This window comes from Leptonychotes weddellii, chromosome 3, assembly GCF_054177405.1.
Source record: "Leptonychotes weddellii isolate Sample4059 chromosome 3, ASM5417740v2, whole genome shotgun sequence".
Lineage (NCBI taxonomy): Eukaryota > Metazoa > Chordata > Mammalia > Carnivora > Phocidae > Leptonychotes > Leptonychotes weddellii.
The window spans coordinates 152,935,826-152,945,254 of NC_138371.1; the positions used below are offsets into that span (position 1 = coordinate 152,935,826).

The following is a 9,429-nucleotide window of genomic DNA, read 5'->3' on the forward strand; positions in this document are numbered from 1 at the left end:
TATTTTTTAATTTTTTTTTAAGATTATTTATTTATTTGAGAGAGAGAGAAGGAGAGACAGGGAGAGAGAACAAGCAGGGAGGAGAGGGAGAACCGGGCTCCCTGCAGAGCAAGAGCCCTTTGTGGGGCTGGATCCCAGGACCCTGGGATCATGACCCAAGCCGAAGGCAGTCGCTTAACTGACTGAACCACCCAGGCGCCCCTTGTTCTTTTAGAAGTGATATCATAGTGGAATGATAATTCAGACACTTGAATAATATGTATGCACTAGGCAGTAAAGTTATTTATTTTTCATACTTCTTTCTTTACCTTGACCTATGTTTAATATTTAAGAATTAGTTGTTTTTTGCCAACATTATATTACCTTCCTTCTTTTTGAAGGTAGAGATTAAATTTATCAGTTAGAAATCCCCGTCCTGTATTTCCTAGAAGAATGATAACCTGATTAAAAGAATATAATGCATTTGAATCGACTTGAATATAATTAAATTTAACTGCAACCTGTGTTTTCCCTTTAAAAAGCTTATGAAAGGAAAACTACATGACGGGAAAACATTTAAGTTTGGTTAGTCCTGTACCATGTTCTCCGAAATATGATTCAAAGGTTCTGAGTGCAATTTATTACTATTAATGGTTTAGGAGATGGACTACTTATTTATGCCATTGCTCAGAGATTATTTGTTATAAATTCATCGAAACTATCTTTAAGAGTATTAACCTTCCTTTGTATAAATTCATTTCCTAAAACAGTGTGAATGTACAAGCAAAACCATTTCCAATTTTTTGTAAAATAAAAATTCATTCACTACTTACAGGGTTAAGTTTGAATTTTACTATTAAGATGCTTATCTTAATAATAATTTTTTCATGGACAATAACTCCAAAGGGAACATGACATAATTTGACTGCTTAAACATTTTTGAAACATATGAACTTTTAATGTTGGGATGCATTTTTCTTTTGATATAACACTCTACTTTCTATGAAACCTGAAATACAAAGATTATACTCGCCACTTATTTATCTAGTAGATCATCTTTTTCTCAGACTGATTACATCATCAGTCAGATACAATGAATTAAAATATTTTGGAAAAAAAAAGAACAAACTGAAGATGGGATTAAATTCTACTTTAAAAAAAGTTGCACAGCACAGACAGCATCTGCCCATCTGCCCCAACCTCTGGGCAGGTGGAACTAGGGATGAGAGTACTTTTTTTTTTTTTTTAAGATTTTTTATTTATTTATTTGAGAGAGAGAATGAGAGAGAGAGCACATGAGAGGGGGGAGGGTCAGAGGGAGAAGCAGACTCCCCACTGAGCAGGGAGCCCGATGCGGGACTCGATCCCGGGACTCCAGGATCATGACCTGAGCCGAAGGCAGTCGCTTAACCGACTGAGCCACCCAGGCGCCTGAGAGTACTTTTTATTTTACGAGCAGCCAGTAGTCTGATTCCTCTGACTTACGAAATGTGCCTGCTTGCCCATCACTCTTGTTCTCATTCCCTCTGCCCATTTTCCAGTTCTGCCTCCGGTTTCCATCGATGATGGGGCTGCCCTCCCCCCAGCTAACCCCGCTTGGCTCCATGCTTGTCTGGGGTAGTAGTGTTACTCTGCAGGTCTTTTCCCAGCCTTCCACACACACGCTCTCTGATGGAAAGTGCCTATGTCATTCCTAGAGGAAGCCCTTGGGACACTCTCCCTAGCTTCTTTGCTGATCCAGGGTCATCCAACGCCACTGGTTGGGTAAAAAGAACCCAGACACTGCCTTTTGAGGAATAAGCTTGGAAGGCGTGGCTTCTTTCCACCCACTGTCACCTTCTGCCTCATCAGCTCCCGAGCAGCCGGGCCAGTGTCCTGGCAGGTTCCTGGGGACGCTTGCCCTATCTTTTTGTACCAGTTAAAATCTAGGGGCCCCATCTGTGGTCATTTTGTCTGAATCTCTACCTTACTCTTTTATTCTACCAGCTGTTTTACATAATGTTGCTCATGGACTATTTATGTGAGGGAGAAGAAGTGGAAATAAACCTATAAATATACATTTTAAAATAAAATAAATCTTGAATAAAGCATTGCCTTTCTATCTTTATGTGTGTGTCAAGAGAAAAGTTCTGTTATGAAAAAATTATAAAGCTTTCTTTATGTAATTAATTTTTATAATTGTTGCTCAGTTTCAATCTGCTCTTGTTTCCCTCCATTTGCCATGTTTATTCACAAAGGCTTTCTGTATTTTTTTGCCTTCCTTTAATCTTTTGATGTCTAGTTGAATCCCTACCATTTCCATGCTGCTTCAGCCTACATTGATCTCCCTTTTTCTAGTCTCTCATAGCACTTGCTGATTAATTTTGTGTTACTGTCTTACAATATATGTTGTAATTAGCTAAGCTAAGGTAGGGATCATTAGAAAATAAGTCAATCTGAAATATAATGACATGTTATTTTTCAGGGTTTTTTTATTTTGCATAATTTTCCCTCTTCTCTCTCAGAGTTTTCACTATTATTATTGCTAAATGTTAAGGCTCACTGTCATGAGCCTTTAATTAGGAAACTTCCCCCAAAGCTAATATTAGTGAATATTAGAACACATGGTGCTTCTTGAACTTTGGCATCAAAAAAATTAATAATTTACCCTGAATGACATCTCTAGTCATCATTAGGCAGGGAATTTCTAGTTTTATTGCTCTCTGTGTGAATTGTGGCAATGAACTACTAAATCATGGTCACCTCAGGTTATATGTCTTCTTCTTTTTATTTTTTTTTCTTTTGAACAACACATTAAGCAACTCAATTCAAATTATGTGTCATTCTAATTGGAACTGGAGAGCAATTAACTTTTGCATGGCAAAATGTCAAGTACTTTTTTTTTAACTCATCAAAAGGAATTTGTCAAGAGAAGTCTATAGCTTCATATAAATTACTGTTGTTGCTATCATTGGTCTCTGTTTCAATTAGCTTGTGAACTACTTTAAATATGGCTAAGGATAACAACTAGGAAATTGAAGAAGCAACAACTGTGTTTTGCCTCTTGGCATGACATCACTTCTTAAGAGTGAAAATCAGTTACAGGTTCCAATTCATGTAAATGGATTTTCCCCATTTTATACAAAAAGAAAACTATAAAATGCCCAAGTTGTATTTTTCTCTTTAGTCCCAATATCTCCAAATTTATATTAATGAAATCTATTTATGTTTATAAATTACAAATAATTGTAGTTCATAAACCAGCCCTGTAAATCTAATGCCAAAGGACTAAATAACAGACAAGAAATTGCACAAGCAATATCTATATTATCTTCCTCCACTTCATAATTGGATGTATTCCCTAGAGCCCTGTAAATTATAATTTAAAGAATATTTTTTAGAAAACTGTACATCTTTCTTTTCTTTTTCTTTCTCTCTTGCTTTCTTCCTTTCTCTTTCTTTCTCTTCTTCTGTGTTCCTATCACAGTGTAATGTTAAAGACTTCAGATTTATTGAATTTTAGTGACAAATTGGAGAAATGTGACACAAAATAGTTTTCCTAATAGACCCAAATATCTTTAGTTCTTCTGTAAAAGAAAGCCAAAAGTGAATAAACTTTTTTCAATAATTAGTGTTTCAGTATTTTATCATTTGGAAATGATTTAGATATTAAATGAATATCCATCATTAAACTTACTTCATTGTAACTTTAAGGATTCAAGTTACCAAAAAGATTTTAGAAACTATTTTTAAATAGACATATTACAAGTCATAATTATTATTTTTTATTTAAATTCAATTAGCCAACTTATGGTACATCATTATTTTCAGATCTAGTGTTCAGTAAATTGTCAGTTGTGTATAACACCCAGTGCTCATCACATCCTGTGCCCTCAGTGCCCATCACCCAATTACCCAATCCCCCCACCCACCTCCCCTCCAGCAACCCTCAGTTTGTGTCCTATAGTTAAGAGTCTCTCATGGTTTTTCTCCCTTTCTGATGACTTCTCATTCTGTTATTGTTGAAAAGTTCATTTATAAACTTATTTACTTATATCTACTTAACTTACTTGTTCATAACAATCATATTCAGATAATTCATAAAAATCTCATAAGACCTTAAACATCTAGCCATCATCTTAAGTTATCTTTCTTGCTGATAAATTCTGAGGGGATAATGTATTTGACTTCTAGCAAACCTAGGTAGAGTAAAAGTTATTTGGCTGCATTATATCTAGTGATGATAACTCTAAAGATATTCCAATTTTAATTAAACTCACAAACTTAAGCAAGGTTTTATTTACTGATGTTTATTCTAGATCACATGAATTTGAAAAACTTTTGAGTTAGTTTCCATATTTCTGAGAGTATACTTAATTTATATAAATGCTTGATTTTCTTTCAGCCAAGTAAATAGAGCTGTCTACAAATTAATTGTGGCAATACCATTAGAGGTAGAAAAAATATCACACATCTATAACATACATACACAGACGTAGATAAACATGCAAACAAATACAAACAGAAATCTTACAGTTCTTGTTTTAAAAACTTAGCCATGAAGGGTATGATAATGCAAAACTCACTTCTTCATAAAAGAATAATTTGGTCCAAATTATGTTTCTGGCAATGGAATAAGTTAAGGTTAATTGATAAGAGGCTTAAACTCTTTACTAATATTTGTGGAGAAGACTTATAAGATTTCTTTCATTTGTGTAGTTTCCAAAAAGCATCTTCATTTCTCCCCCCACCCCATAAGAATTAGCTAGTTTCCTAGAGAAGACCAGGAAGAACATTTATGTCTCAAAAGCACAGAGAAAGAATACAAGTTCTTCCAAGAAGGAATTTTGTTTTCTAAGGCTAGAATTTTTACAGTACCTACAAGACTTCTGAAATGAATAAGGGAGGTTTGAGGATTGGTAAAAAGGATAGTTTTTTAAAAATTTTTTGATTTTTTTTTTCTGTTCTTGTAAAGACTCAATTTGTAAGACAAGTCGTACAGGTTGTCCTCAATTTGGAGGAATGTTTGTAATTCCTCAAAGAACTGGCTTATAACCTGAATGATATCAAGGGTCACCAAACAAATATATCATTTTTAGTTTGGTTCTATATGTCAGAAGTTCTTCAACTAAAATAGAAATCAATAGATTTCCGTGTTCTAGATTTAGAGTTGTTTGTCTTTGGAATGTTTTTCTTTCCCTCTGGGTACACAATTTCATTTTAGCTTAAGGGAAAAGGCCTAAAAAAAGTTTCTATCAGGCTCTGAATATCAGCTTCCAATTTGGCCAACTTCTGACCATAGAGTTACTTTAAAAAAAATCCTTTTGAACATCTTGTCGAGTTTTAGCCAAGACAAACAGTAAATATCCCTGGCATTATTGAATGATCCCTTGAATGCAAGCAGCATCCCCAAAAAGGATGCAAAAGATACTACCCTCTCAAGTTCCAGAGCCACTCTTAAAAGTAAGAAAAGAAGGACTCTCTTTCCCATTGCGGCTTGCGTAGAGTCAGTTCGCGGGTCTGGGAGACCCGAAAATTGAGAGCTTCGTCACTCTCCGGCAGCTGCATCCGATGGCTCTGCGGCCGTCACCATGCCACAAAATGAATATATTGAGTTACACCGGAAGCAATATGGCTATCGTTTGGATTATCATGAGAAAAAAAGAAAGAAAGAAGGTTGAGAGGCTCATGAACGTTCAAAGAAGGCAAAAAAGATGATTGGTCTGAAAGCTAAACTCTACCATAAACAGTGCCATGCTGAGAAAATACAAATGAAAAAGACTATCAAGATGCATGAAAAGAGAAACACCAAACAAAAGAATGATGAAAAGACTCCACAAGGAGCAGTACCTGCGTATCTACTGGACAGAGAGGGACAGTCCCGAGCTAAAGTACTTTCTAATATGATTAAACAAAAACGAAAAGAGAAAGTGGGAAAATGGGAGGTTCCTTTACCCAAAGTTCGTGCCCAGGGAGAAACAGAAATATTAAAAGTTATTCGAACAGGAAAGAGAAAGAAGAAAGTATGGAAGAGGGTGGTCACTAAAGTCTGCTTTGTTGGAGACGGCTTTACTCGAAAACCACCTAAATATGAAAGATTCATTAGACCAATGGTCTTACATTTCAAAAAGGCCCATGTAACACATCCTGAATTGAAAGCCACCTTTTGCCTGCCAATACTTGGTGTAGAAAAGAATCCTTCATCCCCACTATATACAACTTTGGGTGTTATTACCAAAGGCACTGTAATTGAGGTGAACGTGAGTGAGTTGGGCCTTGTGACACAAGGAGGCCCAGTTATTTGGGGCAAATATGCCCAGGTTACCAACAACTCTGAAAATGATGGATGCATAAATGCAGTCCTGTTGGTTTGACAGCAGTTTCAGAGAAGTAATTCCTTATAATTACTGAAGACTACACACTGATCAGGAAGACCACCATTACTGTGGTGGTTCTGAATACTACCAAACGGCCTTACGTATCTGCAGTCATCAAGAGAAGTATTTATTCTATTGTGAAAAACATTAAAATAGACATTTATTAAAAAAAAAAAAGGTAAGAAAAGAAAGAAAAGAAAAAGAAGCAGATAATTCCCCTGAGAGCTGTCAACAATCAGTAGGGCCCTAGCCTCAAATGGAGTGCAACCTGCATTTCTGTTGGCCATATCTAGCTGCAAGTGGAGTTCAACCCATTTTTTTCTGGTTATATCTTTGGGTCCCCAAACTGATCGTTGAGCTGCCTGCATATATAAGAACTGACAATCCATGTGCCCAGGCAGGCAGAAAGCCAAGTCAAGTTCTCAGGACACAAAATAAGACAAGCAAGAAGGCAGTAATTGTCCCTGGGAGAGAAGAGATCAGCAACCAATGGGCACCTCAGAACCATACTCACAAGAGTCAGGTTTTGGAAAGGAAAGGACAATGTGAAATTTTACCTTCCTTTCTCTACCAGGCACTACAGATATTAAGAGAACTGACATTAGAAAGAATTCTCTCCCTTCACTGGCTTCTGCCAGTTTTCCCATGATCCTACCTGAAGTGAGTGTGGTTTAAAGAAGAAAGTTTAGCTCCATTGTCTACTAGAATTTTGCAAGGTTTTCTGTTCATTTTAATTTTAGTTTCCTCTCAAATGTTTATTTTTTTTCTTTAAAGATTTTATTTATTTATTTGACAGAGAGAGAGACAGCGAGAGAGGGAACACAAGCAGGAGTGGGAGAGGGAGAAACAGGCTTCCCGCCTAGTAGGGAGCGCAATGCGGGGCTTGATGTGGGGCTCGATCCCAGGATGCTGGGATCATGACCTGAGCCAAAGGCAGACGCTTAATGACTGAGCCACCCAGGTGTCCATCCTCTCAGATGTTTAAGGGAATAATGGTAACAACAGAATTCCTCGGATTCCCATCAACCCTTTGAGGGGTCCATATGGGGGCCTCCTTTGAGGATAGATATAGGTGCATTCAATTTCATGTGAAATGATTTGACAAAATCTTGGAGGATAATCTTTTTTCCAGTGTTCAGGAAATAATTGCAAATGGGACACCAATTTTGGGGTCAGTGTTTTGATTATAGACCCATAGGAAGGTGCAATGAGAGAGGCCCACGTGTTTTAGGTTTCTGGCCTTGGAGCTGCTGCAATTGTAAGGGCATTGACTTAGTGGATTTTTGTTTATGGCCTTATGGTCTCTTCAGATGAAGAGACAATTCAGGTAAGGATTAGTAAACTTGAGTACTCAGCTAATAAGGATAAAGGGGAATACTAGAAGTCTTACAGTCTTTTGTTTTGGGTAATTCTTGTGTATTTAATTTTTCATTAGCTTTTTGCAATGAATCTTTCAATAAAGCTATTTTGGAATCTTGAAACCTTTTGGATCCTTCTGCATGCCAATTAAAGTAAGTACCCCATTCTGTTTGTTCAATTTAGGAACCCTTGCTTTCAAGTGAACTTCTCAGATGAATGGTCTTTTCTAATTGGAACATTCTCCATAATGACCATTGTAATTCTAGGTTGTTTTAGTGTGATTTTGCCATTTTTGTAGATATCTCCAGCTTCCAGGATCACAGTTCTTAGAAATAAGATAAGTAGGTGTGGTGGGAGATTGAGCACTCAATTCATTGAAACTTGAGAATCTCCTTTGTTTAGCTAAATCTTTGGGTCTCTTGGAGCCAGAATAATATCTAACGGTGATGTGCTCTTGTGTTGGGGATTTTGTGGTGTTTTACAGTGTATCTCATTGCACAGAAGAAATTTTCTTGAGATTGTTGAGTGACCCAGTGTCACTCTAACTCATTCCATGACCAGCATATCCTAGCATGGGAGTCTTAGAGTTATGTGGAGAGCACTCTCAGTTTTTATTTTTTTATTTTTTTTTAAAGATTTTATTTATTTATTTGAGAGAGAGAGAATGAGAGACAGAGAGCACGAGAGGGAAGAGGGCAGAGGGAGAAGCAGACCCCCTGCTGAGCAGGGAGCCCAATGTGGGACTCGATCCCAGGACTCCAGGATCATAACCTGAGCCGAAGGCAGTCGCTTAACCAACTGAGCCACCCAGGCGCCCTGAGCACTCTCAGTTTTTAAATGCTTGACCCATGCCCACCAATTTTGCAGTTTGGGCTTCCAAGATTCCCATTAGCAATAGAGCTATTACTCCTTTCACTTGAAGATTTCTTTCTAGAGGCAGATACTGTATTGGCTTTTACTAGTCTGACTTGTGCCTACTTAGATTTTGATTTTGATGGTCAAAATCGTCTGATTTTTTTGTATTATTTCCCCAAGCCCCCCAGAAGTTTATGCTGTAAGCTCACCTTGAGGCTTTATGAGTCTCATTACAACTGCCACCCAATGTGGACATTGGAATTCCTTCTTCTTGGGTCCTCTAATGGCTGCAACTCATGTGGGCTCCCAGTATAACTACCTTACAGGTTCCAGAAAATTTCTGACAACTTTAATAAACCCCAGAACCTTCCCAGGACCCCGAACCAGAAAGGGAATTATATATATATATATATATATATATATATATATATATATATATATATATATATATATATATATATATATAAGTTTGTTTGGATCAGAGTTTAGACCTGAGGGTGACTTATCATGGCCTCAGTAACAAGAAGAAGATTGAATTCAAAGTGTTGTGCAGACACTTTGCCTGTGTATCTCCTCCTGCAGGCCATTAGCAGTGAGCTCTGGGTCCCATTCCTCATCTCCAAAAACTGTTAAAAAAATCATTAAAGTAGACAATTGAGGTGATACAAAGAAACTTTATTTCATACTTTATGACACTGACAGTCTCCTTTCACAGAACTTCAAAATGGGGCAGAAGGCAGAGGGCTCTTTTATAGGATAAAGAAGAAAGAACAGGAAGAGAAAAACAAACAACAGCAACAACAACAACAAAACTATTGTCTTGGGCCAAATAGTCAACTTTGTTTGAGGTATGAAGGCTCAGAGTTGGTGTGGCATTTGG

The 9,429-nt window shown here is 37.0% G+C and overlaps 1 pseudogene; it reads left to right on the top strand.

Annotated features, from left to right (window-relative positions):
- The first annotated feature begins 5,441 nt into the window (after positions 1-5,441).
- LOC102738521 (ribosome biogenesis protein NSA2 homolog pseudogene) lies at positions 5,442-6,470 on the top strand (annotated as a pseudogene).
- Positions 6,471-9,429: the final 2,959 nt, after the last annotated feature.